Source organism: Dipodomys merriami, unplaced genomic scaffold (assembly GCF_024711535.1).
Source record: "Dipodomys merriami isolate MVZ:Mamm:240054 unplaced genomic scaffold, mDipMer1.0.p SCAF_4, whole genome shotgun sequence".
NCBI lineage: Eukaryota > Metazoa > Chordata > Mammalia > Rodentia > Heteromyidae > Dipodomys > Dipodomys merriami.
The window spans coordinates 1000262-1020367 of NW_027205603.1; positions in this window are offsets into that span (position 1 = coordinate 1000262).

Sequence of the window (20106 nt, forward strand, 5' to 3'; positions counted from 1 at the left end):
TATATGACAAATAAACACAAGCATAGGGGAATATTTGAACCACTAGACAAGGTGGATAGGAAAATGATTGGACATGCCATTTAAAATAATTATATATGGTTTGAAAACAGAGGAGACAAGTGAATAACTTCTCTAGCAGAAATGCTTTACAAAATGGGTTTGTTGTAAATATTGAGTAAGGATCGGTACATGTTTTAAATCCTCTATTTTAAAGCCCAATGCCCTTAAGAATATAGCTTATCAGATGCCTTGAGTTGATCAATTATAGCTCCATTTGTAAACTCCTGGTCATCATCGTCTATTTTTATTTTTATTTTTGAAAATTTAGTTACTCTATAGATTCTGTTGTCTATCCTCCATTACATTGTATTGTGTGGTTGGTCATGCTTATTCAATTGTGGTCATGATTGAAATGTAGAAGTCACACTGTGTTAATGTGTATTTAACAATGAAATAAACATACAAGCCACTCTTTTTTTTTTTTGGTCCGGTCATGGGGCCTGAACTCTGGGCCTGGGCACTGTCCCTCAGCTCTTCAGCTCAAGGCTAGTGCTCTACCACTTAAGCCACAGCGCCACTTCCGGATTTTTTTCTTTTTGCTTACGTGGTGCTGAGGAATCGAACCCAGGGCCTCGAGCATGCAAGGTAAGCGCTCTACCACTGAGCCACCTTCCCAGCCCATACAAGCCACTCTTATGTTTTATAGTACTGATCATGTGCTCTTTGTGTAATAACTTAAGAGAAATTGGGAAGCACAAAAATAGAAAGGTATGTTTCCCAATGTGCTCCTCCTATCTCATCTAGTTGTGTTCTAATAACAACTGGTACTATTTGTGTGGCTCAATTTTCCTGTCTCTCTTCAGGGGAGACACTCTGGAACCCAGCTGACTTTGAACTTGTGCTTGCCCCAACAAGGCCTCCTGAATACTAGGACCATAGGTTTCCATTACCAAATGCAACTCTGGGCCTTACCTTTTCTTATTCCAGACCTGGGAAAGAGTTAACCCCTCATTTTCCTGAGCGAATCATTCTATTTTTACTACCTGATTAATTTGAATAGGGGCTAATGGTTGCTCTCTCTTTTTTCTCTTTTGACTCATACTCTTGCACAATATCCCTGCCCTCCTTTATTTCTTCTGAAAATGAAATAAACATTTAATGGGGTTGTTATATTCAACCAAAAGAACGTCACTGATTTTAATATCTTGAAATTGGTTATGAGGATGAAGAAACAGGGTGACATTCTAGCAAATTCTAGCTTATGTGGTAGCACTTGGCTTTATTAATATGATATACATAAAAAATCACAACCATCACCTTGAATAACTTGTCAAAAATGTCATCTTAGACTTAGAGGGAAAAGAGTCTAAAAAATTCCCTCAGGAAGCGTTCTACCATTCTATTTTGGATGCCTGTGTTAAATCCAGCTATCAATTGTTTTTCCCCCCAATCCTGACTAGTTTCACAAAGCTGTGTCGTGAGCCGAATTATTTTTCGTCTTCTGTCTTAACCATGGGGTTTTTTTTTTGTTTGTTTCACTATAGTTTTTTTAAAATTTTATTTTATTTTATTTGAGAACATACTGTACAGAGGGGTTACAATTACACGGGCAGGATAATGCATACATTTCTTACCAAGCATTGCAGCCTCCTCCTTTGTTTACCCTTCACCTCCCTTCCCAGCCTCCCCCCTCCCCCCCACCCAATCATACTCCCCTCCCCCCCCCACACCGACATTGTAAAGCTTTAACCATGGGTTTTATATAGCATTTACTGAAATCAATATTTTGCTTCCAGTTTAAAAAAAATTCTTTTTAAACACTCTTGGGAGCACGTGGAGCTTTGATTACTTGCTTCCGCTGCTTCTTGCATTTCTAGACAGATTTTCACATTTCCTCCACCCCCTGCTGACTGGCATCACAATAGGTTTTATTGTTGAGAGTCAGACTAATGCCAGGGCTGGAGCCCCTGAGGAGCCATTGGGTCTTCTTGAATCTAGTTGCCTTTCTCGACACCTGCCCACAGACAGTGAAAAGCCAGCACTGTACAAACCTAATCAAGCAGATCATTAGTTCAGCATCATTCTCGGTGCAAACGAGTTGAAGGTCATCGCATTCAGTCACATGGGGACACCTTGTAATAGTGTTGGCTTCTACAGATACAAGAAAAATAGGAGCGCTGAAGTTCAGCGACCTTTTGAAGGTGGTGGTCACTGTTTAGTTGCAAAATAACAGAATGCTATAAAGAGGAAATTGAAATGGACATTTACAAAAAAAAAGGGGGGGTTGAGTCTGTTGGATCAGACTACCTAGTAGGTAAGTTGGATTCAGCATGTTTGAGACAAGTGTTTTCTTAGATACTGTAATAGTGTTTAAGTTTCTACTAGTATGAGGAGACAGAGCAGCAGGTTGGGTTCTTAAATATAAGGTACCTGAAATTGAGAACTGTTGGAGATACAGAAGCTGAGAAGACTTTGTCTAAGAGGGGCTGTGGAGCAAGCCCTGGAGAGCAGGTAGGTTTGGGGCATGAAGATGTAGGGCTGGGAAGGCAGGTGACAAGGATATTTCATGCAACTAAGTTGCAATGGCATGGGCTTACACATTATAGAGCATAAACAGGATAGATGGAGGAAGCATAAGAGTGTGGCTAGAGAAGAGCATGGATGTCTGGCAGAGGTCAGAGGGTGAAGGTCATGTGAAGATGACTTGGACTGACCTTGCTAGACATGATGGAGGTATTGCAGAATTTCTGCAAAGGAAATGATACATGGAATCATAGGGGTTTTTGGTGCACAGACTTAGTCTCTTTTGTAAAGACCAACCTCTCCTAACCCTTCAGAAATGACTAGGAAGTTGGCCTACTACCTTCTAGTCATGGACACTTGAGAGAAAGGTCAGTGGTGGGCGGATAAGAGGCCAGATGTGAGAGTAACTTTGTTGTCCTCCATGGAGCAGAGTCTGCTCTTTCCCCCTTCCTGTACCTCAGAGCTCATGCTATAGGTCTTGTTAGCTCTTCCTATCAATGTTGGAGAACTGGACTCCACCATTGCTCCTGTCTTCTATCTGGTGTTTCTCAGCATAACCCTCTAAAAATACTTCAGTTTGGTTAGGCGCTGGTGGTTCATGCCTGTAATCCTAGCTACTTAGGATGTTGAGATCTGAGATTGATGTGTGTGTGTACACACAAATATATATGTGAGCGTATATATATACATATATAATTGGTTTTGAATTCTAATCCTCCTTTGACTATGTTTCTCATTCATGACATTTAAGAGTATGTCTTCTAGCACTGACTTGCTGACTTGGATCTGAGTCCCACGGCTCAATTTTAGACTCAGGATCTCTACCCCTAGGCTCCAGTTTTTCTGTCTTCTTCTTGTTACAGAGGTCTGATCTCTGACCAAAGAGCCATCAATCCTTTGTAGTATTTATCCCATTATAAGACACAATTGGAGGTTTTCTTACATGATCTTTTTAACGCTATATTATTTATGTTAACTTGCAGTTTATTCTACATCCAGAGAAAAGGGTTCCTTCGGATGTTGGAGTATGTGTGTAGCTTAGTGGTAAATTCTTGATTAGTATATGCAAGGTCCTGGGTTCAATCCTCAGTACTGTCAAACAAAACAAAGCAATTCAAAAGCAAATCAAATAAATACACATTGCTCCTCAACCTATAGCCATTGGACATCATACGATCTTGGAATGAGTGAAGGAATGATCTAGTCATATGCAAGAAAGTTAAAGACTTATTTGTTAAATTGCACTTAATACTCTAATGTCCTAAGAAACACTTAAGATTTTATGTTTATTCACTTCATAAATTCACAAGTGAGAGAATTCATTAGTCACTTTACCCTTACATATCTTTTAGTCAAAATGGAAAGCACTTTGAAGAAAAGGTTAGAAATTCTTGGGATGAATCTTCAGCCCTCCTGTAGAAACGCAAGAATTGACTTTTACCTTCGAAATGGGTGATTAAAATCCTGACTTAGATTTTTGGCTTCAACATTTGTCCATTGCTTGCTTTATTCTTTGGCGGGGGCGGAGGAGGTGTTCCTCGGTGTTTCCATTTGAGTTACATATCTGAACCTCCTCTTTTTGACCTCTATACACTGGAAAGAAGTCAAACATCCCACATTAGCATAACTTTCAAACCTGACAGGTAGTATTTAGCCATTGATTGATGGCCTCTGACCTACATTAGTTTCCATCCCCTTCCACACATCATGGAAGACCCTGTGTGCTCTCTAGCTGCTCCACAGTTTTAATGGATGTGAACTTATCCATTAATATAACATCTCTGGTTTAATGCAGATACTTTTGTTAAATGACAATATAATTACTAGTCATCGGTAAACCTCAAAAAAGGTTGGGAGGTTCGGTTCAGTTAAACACCCAAGAGCTCAGATCCTTATCTGAAGTTTACCCCTGGAGTTGGACAAGTCCAGGCAGGAAAAAACAATCTCAAGATCCATCTACCACAGGAGATTTCTGCCAGTGATTTTGCTGTGTTCTTTCTCAATGTCGCTACCTCTATTTTTCCAGCCATGGCTGGAAAATACATTCAATAAGATGCCACATTAGAAGAGTATAAGTCAGAAGATGGACAAAACAACTCAATAAATATTTTTATGGTTGGTGAAGAAATGCTACTTCCGCTAAACCTCCCTCTCCTGGATTCTTGTTTAAAATGTTTACTGCTAGAGATTTTTCTAGCAATTAGAAACCCTGACATCAGTTTAGGGAAGGTAGGTAGGAGGAATTTATTAAAGATGATTCAGATTAACCCTATTTGAAACTGAGTTACTTTTCCTAGAAAAAAAAGGGGGTTAGTGTTTAAACTTCTTTTAGTATACTGGTAAACTTCTTTCGATATACAGCTGTCTGCGCACTTTCAACACTGACTGTTTTTGTTTAGTTTAGGAGGTAGGTTGCTTGCATGGATGGTGTTTTCTTTCTTCTTTTTTTTCTTTCTAGTTTTACCTTCTTCTCTCTGGCTTTGTGTTTCTTTTGTCTAATGTTTCAGAACATGGTTTAGTCAGGAGGAATTTTGGTTACGTGGAGAGATACCCACCCTTGATTTAGGGAGGTAAAGTGGACGGAGGTTCTGGGTGGTGATTTCTAGTTCTGAAAGAAAAAGCACCTCTGTATCTGACTTTAAGGAATCATGTGGTACTTAATCTTATTTGTACAAACCTTAATCTTAAAATGATAATAGAGCTCTTAGAGAATCTTTCCTGGTGCTTTCAACAAGAGTTAAACACTTCTTTAAAAATTAATTTATGGAGAGAGCGAGGAAAGGGGTGATACTGTTTGAAAAGAAATGGATCCTTTACCTGACTTATGTAACTGGACGTCACCTTTATAATAACAATTTAAAATTTTTAAAAATGAATTTATGAAGAATGTCTTAGTCTCAGGGAACTTTTAGCTTACCTGAAATTCTGATGTTGGTAAACTTTATCATCTCATTCTTATTCAGGGAGAATTTCTATTATATTTGTTTTGAGCAAGCATTTTTGAAATCTTTTTGGAAAGGTGTAGAGATAACAACATTAAAAAAAATTGAAACATAGACTATGATCAAAACACAAATATTGGCTTGAACTTTAGAGCCCAGTGGTATAACTTCATACTGGATGAAAACTTAGAAATAAAGCCTTCAATGCACGTGGGACATCAATCCCCTAACAGAGTATCTGGCACATAAAATTATTGTGATACGAGCATCCCAGACTATTCCTTTGGCACCACTGGCTGGAACCCTGTTTTGTTTCTGTAGCTTTTTATCAGGTTGGAATGTGTTAGATGTGTCTTTTCCTTCTCTTCTATGTAAATCATTAGGGCAACACTACTTCGACTTTCTCTTTACCCTTCTACATCCTAGTTCACCAAGTGAATGCAGATGGTTTAATTGGTGATGTCTTTCAACAAGTGCTACCCACAGTCTTTCCAGGGGGGGTGTCTCACTAATCCCCGAGGTACATAAAAGTCTTTATTAACCAAAGATAAGCCACATACTTCTTTAGATCTCAAGTACTCCCTGTCAGATAAGTTAGTGGAGAGTCTCCCTGCCAAAGATAGTGCACACCCGTAAGCAGAGGCTACCAGGGACTCCTTGGCACTGAGGCCTCCTAAAAGCATCATGGTCTTGGGTTAGGCAATAAACGAGGGCAAGGTGAGCCTGGTGTCTTCTCTTGCAGAGCATCTTTGTTTTCAGTGGCAGGCTTTAAAAGGGGATCCAGTCATGCTACCAAGGAGGGTTTTCCATCATTTAAAAAAAAAAAGAAGGAAAGAAAGGCTCATTAGACTCTGCAAATTGCCACAGTACAAACAACCCTGAGAGGGTCTGGGTTCCCACATAAATTAGCTCAGTTTGTGCAAGATGAAAAATGCTTTGGCCTTAACTGCCAGCACTACAAACATAGGCCGGCTTGGAAAAAAAACAAGGTGTGCCCACTGCACCTCTTACATCACCAGCAGTCATAAAAGTGCTGTAATTAAAACGGAGCTGACAATTTGCTTAATGATGTGCGAGGCAAAGGGGAATCCAAGCTGGGTTGGTGGGGGGGTGGGGGTGGGGTTCCTGGGGGGGCAGCCCACATGGGGTTGGCTGTAGTTTCTGCCTTTCCAGCGGCCTACATCCTAGCAATGGCAGCTCCAACCATCCTACCACACTTGAGAAAATGGTGACTCATCCCAGAGACAGTGGGGAAGGATGACCATGCCAAACCACAGTGCCTTGGAACCCTAAAGGAGATTTTCTTTCTTTCTTTCTTTCTTTCTTTCTTTCTTTCTTTCTTTCTTTCTTTCTTTTTTTTTTATCCTAATGAGTCTGTGTGAGTGAGAAAGTACTTAAGGTGTTTTGGAACCATCCATTTATAATTAGCCAGGTAGAATTTAAGAAAATTAAACGATTCCCTACAATATAACTCAAGACCAATTAACAACTTAATTAGTGTCCTATAATAATATGAGGTAGGATTTCTAATTCCATCCTCTTACTTCATGGATTGCTGCTATTATATAAGAAAAGAACCTTTTGAAAGTTGGTGAGACATGGATGGCTCATTTGGAACTGACACGGTGATCCCAGGTCTCTGAACACGCCCTTTGATGCGGGTTCTACCAGCAGATGCCTCTTTGACCCTTGACCTCATTGTTTCCCCTGGCTGTACGATTTGGAAGCCACTGCCACACAGAGTTGGTTTAGATTTGGTTCCTAACAGGCATTCTACGCTTGAAAAAATCTGGAGATATTCTCAGTTATGGGGATAAGCCATAATACCTGACATTTCTCAAGTTATTCTTTAATAATTTAAAGATGCATTTCCTTAAGTGCCTTGACTCTTAAAAAAAATTGAACAGTAACCATCAGGAGACATTTTCCTGACACACCATGCTACACATTGAAGTTAAAAAATTAATCCTCACATCATTTCCAAAGGCCAGACTACCATTAATTCAGAGAAAAACACTCCTTCTGTATGTTTGTAAACATCAAAATCCATGAGCTACTTCTAATAACTACTGTCCAGCTACCTGGCCAGGAAGTAGGGAGAGGTTTAATGCCAACAGAAACTCTGTTTCTGGGGGGAGATTTAAAAGTTACAATCAATACTGAATAACATTGGGAGAAAAGCTGGAGATAATTTTATATATGGTCTTTTCTTTCCTACTGCTTGGAACTTGGTTTTTATTTATGAAGAGGAATTCCTTTTGAATCAGAACTTCAAGAAAGCTTACTTGATTTTATTATGTCAATTCCTCAGGGATCTTCATTGGATATACAATATTCAGGGACAAAGCTTATACTTGTAAGCCCCGCACATAGGAGGCTGAAGCAGGAGGATAGAGAGTTTGAGGCCAGCCTGGGCTATCTAGTGAGAGGCTGTCTCAATTTGTTTTTTAAAGCTCATGCACAAGAATAGAAAGCTACTTTCTTCAGCGTTTCCACTGAAAAACACCAGTAAGTTTTAATATTAGGGCAGTAAGCAACTTTATATCAAGTGGGGAAAAGAAATGGAGTTTTGTTCAAGCTAAGAATTGCAATCATATCTTCTGTGAGTAAAAAACAGCAGATGTGTGCAAACATTGAAGAGTTACTTACTCAGACACTGTTGGGATTTTCTTCCACATCTTGAAAGTAATGCTAACTTGCACATAGAGTAAGACTACAGTAAATGAGAGAAGAGAGCAGCAGTTCATATTTTAATCTCCTTATATAACGCATCATTTTAATTTTATTTCAATTGAATTATTATTTTTCCCACAGAGGATTTAACTTTTTAACCTGCTTAACGATCACTTTGTATTTTCCCCCTTTATTTGGAGAGGAATAACAAATATGCTTAATTAAACAAATATACCTAGATTGTGATTTGAGATGATGCTGGGTGAAAGTATCCTGAAGAAATGGATACATTCTGGAGTAAGAAAATGTTCTACTTAAATTCTAGTTCCTTCCTTCCTTCCTTCCTTCCTTCCTTCCTTCCTTCCTTCCTTCCTTCCTTCCTTTCTTCCTTCCTTCTTTCCTCCTCTCCTCTCCTCACCTCTCCTCTCCTCTTCCCTTTCCTCTTCTCCCCTCCCCTCTTCCTCTCTCCTCTCCTCCGTCCCTTCCTCCTCTCCTCTTTCCTTTCCTTTCCTTTTTCCTTTCCTTTCCTTTCCTTTCCTTTCCTTTCCTTTCCTTTCCTTTCCTTTCCTTTCCTTTCCTTTCCTTTCCTTTCCTTTCCTTTCCTTTCCTTTCCTTTCTTTCCTTTTTTCTTTCCTTCCCCTTCTCCTTCCCCTTCCCTTCCTTTGCATTGTGCAGGTACTGGACCTGGCACTCTTGCTTGGCTTTGATCAGTCAAGACTGGTGCTTGAACACTTGAGCCACACCTCTACTTTTGGCCTTTTAATTGGAGATAAGAGCCTTGGACTTTTCTGACTGAGTTGGCTTTGAACCACGATCCTCAGATATCAGCCTCCCAGGTAGCTAGGATTACAGGCATGAGCCACTAGAACCCAGTTTATTTGATTGGCTCTTAAGTGCTAGGTCGTGATTGCGTTGAAGTCTATTGTGAATAGACTATCATCCTTACTTTCCTAGGGTGGGAACTTGGAACATATTGGTGACAGGGCTCATCCATGACTCGTTAAGGCCCCGCATGGAGAGGGACCATCATGGGCCCCTGAGACTGACAAGCCACCCTCAGATTCCTGGATCTACTTCTGGAGGGTGCATGCTGGAACTGTGAAATCTTAATCCAGTAATCATTCTAGTGCTTTTATTTCCTCCCCCCACCAACCCCAGCTTTATAGTCCAGCAATTTACTTACTCAGGTATTTGATTTCCCAGCTACATGTCTAAAAATAAATGGATGAAAAGTCAACTTCTCTTGGCAAGACATTTGATGTATTTGTCTTCCTGAATGTCCTTCCTAGCGGGCTTACTGAGAAATGCCATCCATGCGGCAGGGTTCTTCTTTTTCCCCCAAGTGAGGGAACTAATATTTAAGTAGATGATCGTAAAAGAAGCATAGGCCACGGTTGATGGAAGGGGGGGTGGGGAGGGCACATTTATTTTTGTTTCATATGGAAACTAGAGCAACTTGACAGGCTAATAGAAACCAATTGATTTTCTTTACTGTTTTTATTATATACCTTATAAATGCAACTCATGTATTATCCCTGGATTTTTTTTTTAATTTGTAGGGGATTTGTGGATGAAAAGATTCTAGAAATAAAAGGTGCGATTTTTCCTGCCTTGTTCATCCTTTAAAGAAGGAACATCAGATTTGAAAACTCAGGGTGGCTTTTGATTCAGCCATTAGCAAACTATTAGAAGCTTTTTTTCTCCCTGTCCCCCCTGCCTCTGTGGATCCTCAATTCTTTCTTTTTGACTCTCCTCCTTTCCTTACCGCACGCATCGTCTTGTACTTTTCCTCTTCCATTCTCTTTCCTGCATTCCTTCCTTTTTAAACCCCCTCCTTTTCTCCTCAATACTTCCATTCATGTTTCATGGACTCATCGTGCATCTCTTATAAGCCAGGCATGACTCTAAGTCTCATGAATCTCTTCTAAAACACTTCTGTCAAATTATCATTCCATCTGTATCTCTAGCCCACTAGACTCCATCTACTTAGGATCTTTTTCATTCTAATTCAGTGTGTTTCGGTGTAATTTTTATTGATGATTCTCTGCTCTTACCTAGGAAAATAGCACATTCAAATTGTGGAGAAGAGAGATGATCTGATCTGCTTTGGTTGGTATTTGCCTAGGCATGCATGACAACTTATTTCATGTTTGGAAAGTCAGTAAAGAATTGTATTTGATGCTTAAGGAAATTTGCATGCTAAATTCAATTCAGGGGTGGTTTTGTACAGACGGAGCTTCTCAAAGAAGGAAAAAAATACTGTTAAATCTCGTGTTATTTTTCTTCCTCCGTACTTTGAGGACTTATTGGTGGGATTTGCTTTTGCTTTATTTTCCAGGGGGGAGGGGCAGGGAGTGGGGGATGGGTGAAGTCATAGAACACAGAGGAATTACTTCTAATGAAAGGAGGCAAAGCATTCTTCAGAAACATTACCTAGCTCATCAACTGAGAAACATATCCAGAAGACAGCCAGTGAGTCAGAGCAAAAAAATGACTTCTGAGGCCAAATAAGAGATGGAGAATAAAAGCCCTCAGGATGTCAGGGTAAAGGGGATCTAGGCTCAGTGCCACCCATGGAGCTGTTCTCTCTACGTGTAGGAAGGCGTAGTGTGTTGGGGATTTCTTCCCTGGAGAGTCTCCCCTTTACACTCATAGGCAAAGGGCCAGTGTCTTAGTGGGTCTTTTTCATTGGCATATCTCTAAATTCAAATGGAAGTCACTACTATAGAAGATGCAAATATCAGGAGGAGCATCTTGTACTAGGTTATGGTACTAGGTTATGTACTAGTAAAGCTGGGTGTGAGGAGGAAAAAAATAGGATTATTGTCAATGAGTGATGTTCAACTTGTGTTTCTAGTAGTGATGTCTTGATAAGCCCCTTTCAGTGCACGGGAGTGTGGGTCACCTACCTGATCACCCCAGGTGACGTGATAAATCAAAGTGCTTATCTTTCTGTGTTGCCAGGCTTAGATCTGTGGAAAGAGGAAGACATTCCCTCTGGGCTTTCTGTGAACTCTCTATCTGGGTGTGAAGCTAAGTGTTGAGCACATGAGTAGCTTGCACAAGGCTCTGGGTTCAAGCTCAAGTGTCCCATTCCCCAAAGGCCAAGAGCAAATTGTTAAGTCACTAATCCTAAGATTGTTTAATGGAGTACTTTTCATGCTTCAAAGGTAGGGCAAACTTTGCCTTGGATATCATAGCACAACCTTGACAATAGACGTAAATAAATTGTATTCTAATCATTATGATCTCTCTAGATTAGTAAAAGGTAAAGAAGCTGTAAAAATATTTACTATTAATATCATAATCAAGTATTTTGAGTCCTAATATATAATACTCTGTGCCCCAATTGACTTACAAAAGTATGATCCCAGTCTCTCTCTCTCTCTAGTCTATCTACCTACCTACCTATCTATCTATTTCTCTCTCTCTCTCTCTCTATGTAAATGAGTTAAATTTAAAAGTTGCAAAATCTTTGCTGGGCACCAGTGGCTTAGGCCTGCTACCCTGGCTAGTCAAGAGGCTGAGGATCTCGGTTCAAAGCCAGGCCATGCATGCAAGTGCATGAGGTTCTTTACTCCAGTTAACTATCAAAAACCACTTGAGTGCTAGCTAGCTTTGAACGAAAAAATTCAGGGATAGCACTGAGTTCAAGGCCCCTGAGTTCAAGCCCCAGGATGGACACAGAAATAAAAATGAATAAATGTTGCAAAATCCATGTACAAATATGAAAACCTTAATGAGAAATGCAAACTAGAGAGAAAAAATATTTTTCAATGGTCAACTCAAATTATTTGCTTACTGAAGCCAAATCTTCCTAATATTACCATAAATGTATTTGTAAAAGGGGATATTTTGAACCAATATCTGGGCCCAGAGAGAGCTGGAGAGAAAAGTAGCTTTTTCTCTTTGGTTGTTAGCATAAGTATGTTTAGATGCAAATAGTTACTTTTACATATATGTGGTGTGTGTCCATGTGTGTGGTAGGGATCAAACCCAGGGCTTCCTGTGTGCTCAGCACATGTACTACAACAGAACTAACCCCAAACCTGAGTGTGCCCATAGTTATCTTTTCCAAAAGGCTGCAAGATGCCAAGCCCCACCCTCTTAAGGTCACTATTTGCTTCTTCCTTTCTTTCTAATACTAGTCACAAGGAGACATTTCTGAGTAATTCCCATGTGGCTTTTGGTTTACCTCCAATGTTGAACATTAGCATCTCTGCTGTTTATTGGGCACAAATGGATTGATTTCATTTATGAAGCTGTCCCTGAACATTCCTTATTAGATTCTACACAGCATTCATCAACCACTCCACCCACGCAGGAAAACTGACTTTAAGTTTGGAGTCCTTACTTCTTTTATGATTCACATACTCCCTTACCTTTTCTGTCTAACAGGTCTAATCTAAAAAAAAAAATCAAGAATATGTACCTACTACAAAAAGAAGATTATTAATAATAATCAAATGACTTGACTACATGAAACTGAAAAGTATTAAGTGTTCTAAAAGTGTTCAATAATAAAGGACTGAAGGGATAAAGAATTTTACTCTAGGGCTATTAATACAGCACCTTTCATAAGTATCACATTTATTTAAGCTAAATAAAAATTCCACATGACAGGTTGTATTTGTATGGGAAATCACAGAGAAAACAGCAAAGATATTGGAAAATTGCATTTTTTTCAGGTAATTAAAGGTCATACTATTTAGCCAAACCATAATTCATCACAAGCAAGTCATTGATAACTGTTCTAGCCACATTCATGTTTAATTCCATTAGTAAAATGAATGACAGTCTGAATTTTGCCACTTTCTTGATCCACAGTAATAGGAAGGGCAAATTACTCCAGAATCCAGAATAGCTGAACAGAAAAGCCACCCGGCCCCCCCTCCCCTACTTCTCCCCCCTCTTCCCACAGCCCCAGGTCAAGCATCACAAACTACGAAGTTTTTTTTTGTTTGTTTTATTTTTTTTTTCTTGGGTCCAGTTGTGGGGCCTGAACTCTGGGCCTGGGCGCTGTCCCTCAGCTCTTCAGCTCAAGATTAGTGCTCTACCACTTGAGCCACAGCACCACTTCTGGCTTTTTTCTTTTTACTTATGTGGTGCTGAGGAATCGAACCCAGGGCCTCATGCATGCAAAGCAAGCGCTCTACCACTGAGCCACCTTCCCAGCCCCCAAAACTACAAAGTTTTAAGCAGCAATAAATGTAACAACAGTCTTCTTCAACGTATGCAGCAAGCAGCTCCTTCCTTGGAGACATGAACATGTTGAGAGTGAAGCTATTCCCACCATTTACCCCGTGGTGAGTTTCTGACTTAGACTACACTTCTCCATACACACCTACTATTCGTGTTCATCCTGGCTAGAAGTTGGTTTCCTCCAGGGCCCTGAAGCTAACGGTTATAATTCAAACCACTACAACCCAAGTGTCCTGAAACTGACTGGCTTAGATTTCTAGGGATCTGTGTGGTAATGACTGTCAAAGAGAAGTCCTCCAGCGGGTTATCTGATCACTTCATCTTCTTCAAGTGTAATGCAGTCATTCATTTTACTAACTCTCTCTTTGTATTTCAACTCAGCAGAGACCACAAACTGAAAACTACACACTAGTCTATTTTTTGCCTTCTGTTGGTCTGTTTGTGGGAGTCATTGTTTCACATTCAGAGAACCACAAATGAGCTTGTGTTGGTATAAAAACTCTTAGGAGAAAAAAAATAAGTAGTATTCTTTATACATATGTTAGCGTAAGAGGTTTTCTTTATAGGTGTGGGAAAATGCACCTATGAATGTATTTACCAGTCACAAACTATTCCACTGTAATTCTTCTTGGGCAGTGAGATGAAGGGGGAGGGAGATTTCCTCAATGTACAGTAGGCAATTGACGCTAAAGTTTGAGCTAGACTTATTTTCAAGTTGTTTACCTTGTAATGTATGTCAGTGACATACATTGACCTCACAGTGACATACAGTGACACACACACATTTTTTACAGTTCTTTTTTATTTAAATATATATTTTTATTGTAAAGATACTGTACCAAGGGGTTACAGTTACATGAGCAAGGTAATGAGTCCATTTCCTATTGAGCATTGTTAACCCCTCCCTCTCCACACACATTTTTAATTGGGTGATGCATTGACCTGCAAATGTTCTGGGACAGCCTGACTTCTATGTATTAGTAGGACTGAAAGTTTTTCCTTGAGAGTCCATCTACAAAGATCAGGATATAATTTTGACATGTCTTTAATTATTGATTTTTTTTTCATCCACTGTCTTATGGTAGGCAAATAGAATTCTCAGAGACAACTTATCATTCCCCTTACTATAGGGCACACAGCATTTGATATTAACCTAGGTTTTGAGGAAAAAAAATATTCTCTAACTTATTGGCGTGAGACTTTTCTATGGTTAACCAGAGCATGTAACGTGTTTTTTAGAGCAAGGAAAAACATTGTTACCTAGTGACTGATACAAGTGTAGGTTGGTAAACTGAGATAATGATAGGGATAATCACATTTCATGCTTTAGGGGAGGGGTGATCACTGGCAGGAGTCAAAGAGGATTTTCTTCCTTTAGCAGAACAATATTGTGCAAGAAGCTGAGTCTTGAAGGAGTCTGGAAGTCTCTAAGTCCTTGCCGGGAGCAGGAAGTCTGTCAGATTTTAGCCTGAAGGTCCCCTGTCACTTTGTACTTTTTGGGCATGCAGGAAGATTTGTTTTTTGGCCTTTGTGCTGGGAAAGGATCGATCCTTGCTTCCAGGGCTTGGTTGCTCAATGAGCCTACTCAAAAGTTGATGAACGTTGTGATGAAGTTGCACCATAGCACTCGGATTCAAACTTGCTTTCAACGGATGCTTGGTTATATGAAATGACCACTCTCCAAACCAAGGCAGACATCCCATGGTATATTTTCATAGTTGTTATGCAGAAAAAGAGACTAGATATTGTGCCGCCTTAACTGTTGTCCTGTTCTTTTCTCTGTGTGTATATGTACTCATATATGTATTCTACATATTATACATATGTACATGTACATGAATATTTCGTTATTTCGCCAATAGTGTAATAGGACTATTATCATTAATTGTATCCCCTTATACTGGCCTTTCTCAATACTCTATTGTCTAAATCTTCCTTAGATCAGTGAATAATGAAGATCACTCTAGGTATGTTGAGAGAAGTTAATCCATGACATGAAAGAAGATCTATCTAAGAAGAAAACTGTAAGACAAGTGTATCCTAGGGAAGTTTTGTCCTTCCCAGCCCCTCTACCCTAGTCATTTGTTGATGCATCAGAGCATTTCGTTCTTAGATTTTTCTTGTCTGGCTTTCCTTGTCTTTACGGTTCATGTTTCCCAAACAACCTCTTGTCCTCTAGTAAAACCATGTCCTATCTGCCTCAGTTGACACCAACATGTATTTAAATGGTAGTAATCTTGGAAGTGTGATGGTTAAGAAGTATCATCTGCTTAATTACATTTATTTAATACCTAGTACATATAGGCATATGGTAAGCACTGAAATATAAAGAGGACTAGAGCAAAATTCATCATTCCCCATATTTTTTTTGCAGGCAAATTTGGAGAAAAATAAGCAGGTAAATACTAATAGTTTTTAAACCACAAAATATAAACTTTTCCTAAAACTTATGAGCAATTAGGCAGCTTTCAGCACAAAAGCACTAGACAACAGCAGTTCAATGTTCTAGGCAAGATGACTGAGTAGAATGGTAAGAGGACCCTAAAAGCAGCATGTAGACTGGTCAGAACACTCTTGAAATTATCTATGTAATAATAGCAATAGTAATAATAACAATAAATGCAAGCCCAATCAAAGCTGTAAGAAAAAGGAGAGCAAGATGAGAATGGATATAGTATGATGTAGGATATAGATTGATGAGCAATTATTTGGATCCATTGAAAAAGAAAAACAAAGTAATGTTTACTTATGGATTTGTGATGTAGGATAGCCTAAAAGGAAACCATTGGCCAGAAAGGAAACCAAGGAGCAGTAACTCCATAGGAAAAAGGTTAAATTCAATCTTGAGTATGTTAACTCACGGAGCCACGTGACTTTCTGGCATAAATCTCTGGCATTCAGAAAGGAGATTTGCTTTGGGAGGGTAGACTTGGATGTCACAGATCTGTAGCTCATGGATGTTGATGAGCTAGTGGAAGATGAGTAAGCAGAGAAGGAAAGAGATTTGAAAGCAATCAGGAGGGACACAAAGGCCCAGGAAAGCATGCAAGACCAAGGAGTGGAAAGTGTGCAGGATTTGTGATCAGAATAACCAGGAATACATGTGTCTAACAGTCAGTGAGTTCTCAGCAAATGATCATCACCATTCTCTAATTCCCTCAGGGTAGATTGTCTGCTTTGTCTCAGTATCCTAATGTCTCACACATTGAGGTAACTAAGCAGATGCCTAAGAATGTAAGGAAGGCAAGAGTAGCTAGTGTGAATAGCCAAGAGGAAAACAAGTTCCAGGCCAAGGGTGTGGCACAGTGTCACATGCCACCAAAGGTGAAGATGAGGACTAGGAAGGCTCCATTAGATTTGATAAAGTCATTTCTAACTGTATGGGGAACAATTTCAGTAGGGCAGCAAGGGTGAAAGGTGGGATGCTGGGAACTGAGCAGTAATGACGGGAGACAAAACATGGCAGCCATGAGACTATCCATCAGTTTCTCTATTACTTTTTTTTTTTTTTTTTTTTTGAGAAGAATAGCTGTGAAGGAAAGAAAAGACACACAGGTCAGTCAGTGGCTTGTGATCTTTCAATCACACAGGATACTAGTGTTCAAAACAGACATCTGTGTTTCTCAAAACTATGTAAAGCTGTAACTATGTAAGCTGTCAACTAAAAATATCCTCTTGGAGTCATTAGCATGCTGGCGATAAATTTAGGAAGTGGGAATATTTTTAGGTAATGGAAAAAAAATCAGACCTCAAAGGATACTTCCTGTGAGGACCCTGTAGTGTACAACAGAAACTCATTGTAAAACTGTTGATTTAAACTAATTTATATAAGTTTGTTATTAAGAGAAAAGCAAAAGGAACCGACACTGGTGGTTCACACTTGTAATTGTAGCTGCTCAGAAGGCTGAGATCTGAGGATTCTGGTTGGAGGTCAGCCATGGCAGACAAAAGTTAATGGTGTCCAATTAGCCAGCAAAAAGCCAGAAATGGTGTTTTGGCTTAAGTAGTGGAGTGCCTATCTTACGCGCAAAAGTGAAGGAGGTTCACTTTGCCCTGAGGATAAGCCCCAGTACTGGCACAAGAGAAAAAAGTAGAAAAGTAATTGTCTAAACAAAATAAAACAAATTATCTTCCTTACACTTTTGACTTTTGTTTTCCCATTTCCATTTAAGTATCGAGCCAAGAAAGCTTTATATTTCAATACTTAAATGTTTTTAAAAAGCATAAGGAAGATGAGTATTAACCATGGACATTTACTTAATTAACTATTAACAACTTTTAAACAGGCATTTATTTGATTTAACATTATATATAGATATATTCACTGCCACTATAATTTTAAATAGTGGATAATTTATGATATATCTATAAACCAAAGCTTGGGGAATTATTTTAAACTTAGCTTTCAATATTTCTTGCTTGTCTGGGCTCATCTAATTGAAGTTCCCTTGAGCCCTACCACGTTAGAAGTATAGCTTACAAGTTGATCCATTTCAATATGAAAACTCATCAGTTTTTTTTTTTTTTTTTGCTTTTTTTTTTTTACTTTTCATGTTAAATGGGAATATCTGAAGCAGGAACCTAAAGCAAAATGCTTGAAAAAGTTAGCCTGGTTGTTGACATGATTTATAATGGGAGCTGTCTGTATTTTTATGAAATCAAGTCTTCAATGCCCCAGAAACACGTAAATTAACATGTGGTTACATTCTAACCACAAGTCTTACAAGCCCCAATTTCCCAGGCGTGTTCCAGTTTATCTTTCTTTTTTCCTCCCTTGCAGTTTCTAGTTTGTGGCCATGAGACTATATTGGCATTAGTGTTTTTTTTTTGTGAGAAAAGAGGGGTACCAGAGCCGTCTCTTAAGATGAGATACATGAGTCCAGGAACCCCAGCTGCAGCAAGGCATGATTCACACCTGGCCAGGTGCTTTCCATGGCGAGAGCTGGAGGGGGTGAGGACTGTATGCTTCCATCCCTGACTCAGGTCTGGGAGCCAATCACCTGCCTGAAGGCAGATTCAGTCACAAGCTTCTGAAACTTGTTCTTGGATGGCTCAGAACCCATAAAGGGTGAGAATTTTTTTATTTTTTTATTTTTCTGAACCACTGGTCTCTTTTCTCTCGATCACTGCTCTCCAGTAGGGAACTGCTCAAACCTTTCTTTCTTAACCTTTGGAAGGAGCGTCATGCTTATCTTGCCATTGGGAAAAGGTGCATTGTCTGTCTCACCACATTCAAGATGCTCTGCAGATCTGAGTGTCACGAACACACTGGAATGCGTCTAGTCATGAATGGTACAAAGATTGAACATCTGTTATATGTCTATGATGTGCTGGGGATTGGGGATACCCCCCATAGGAGGACAACGTCGTCTCTTCATCAGATCACAGCTTAGTATGGGCAGCAAAGCAACTCCCATTAATTAATTAAAGAGAGAGTTAAATAAATCAATAAATCAATATCATCCACTGACACCACATAAGATGGTGGCTTCATTTTTAAGCCTTTTCATTTTCTTATTCAATCTCCAGTAGACATTGGAAATGGCTAACCACTTGTAACTATATACTAAAATTCTTCTGGTAAAAATATGCCTAGTGTAATTATCCACCAAAAAAAAGGAAGTTACAACATAGAAGATATGAAATGGTTAATAAGTGTGCTCAGATCAATAATCAGCCCCACGTCAAATCCTGTCTGAAACAGAACATGCACTCATCTATACCCTAAGATTTATCATATTGTGAGTACTGCGGGAAATTTCACATTTATTCAGTGCTAACCTAGATTGTCTTTTGCAATGTTAGAGTGACTTGTTTGCAGAATGCAATTGTGATGTCTTTTTTAGCCATAGTTACAAGAAGCAAATGGCTCATGTTAATTATGGGCGCAAGAAAGAAACAATAAGCCTGAGATGGAGCACAGGATTTAGGTTCTAAAGCAAGCCATGAGATATTGTGTTTCTCTCTCCCTATCTCTCGGTGTGTCTCTCTCTCCTTCCTCCCTCCCCTCTTTTTGTTTTTCCTTCTCTCTTTCTTTATTCTTCTTTAGTGTTTTCATTCAAGATCTCATGCATTCTAGGTAGTTATCTACCTCTTGAACCATGCCCCCTACCCTGTTTTGCTTTTGTTATATTTCAGATAATTTCTCATGTTTTTATCCCCAGGCCTGTCCTGGGATATTGACCTTTTTACCCAAATCTCCTGTGTCAGTGGGTTTATAGACAAGTGCCATCACAGCTTGTTTATTGAGATGGAGTCTCATGAACTTTTTCTCTGGTCTGTCTTGAGGCTATAATCCTCTCCAGTTCTACTTTCTGAGTAGCAGGGATTACAGGCAGAAGCCAACACACGAATGTTACAATTAGCAAATCTGAAGACAGGATTGAGAGCTATCTGGTGAATGTGCTCCTGACTGGGATTAAGAATTGACTGAAGCTCCCCTGGCCTCTTATCTCCCTTGGGTTCTTTGCCTTTCAGGAGCCTTCTGTACTCACCAAAGCTTTTGCTTGATGACTAAACAAACTCAGTCCATCGCCTTGAGAACACTTTTGGTTAATAATGACCTTATATCCTCAGCAACCACTGCTTGGTGTCAATAAAGGATGTAAGACAAGTCTGGTTCATCATTTGATTTTATAAATAAAGTTTTATTGGATGATATGGGCTGAATGTGTCCTCCCAAATTCATATGTACTAACCTCCAGTACCTCAGAATGGGAAGTAAAATAAGTGATTGAGTTATAAGGACTGGTGTTCTTATAGCCAG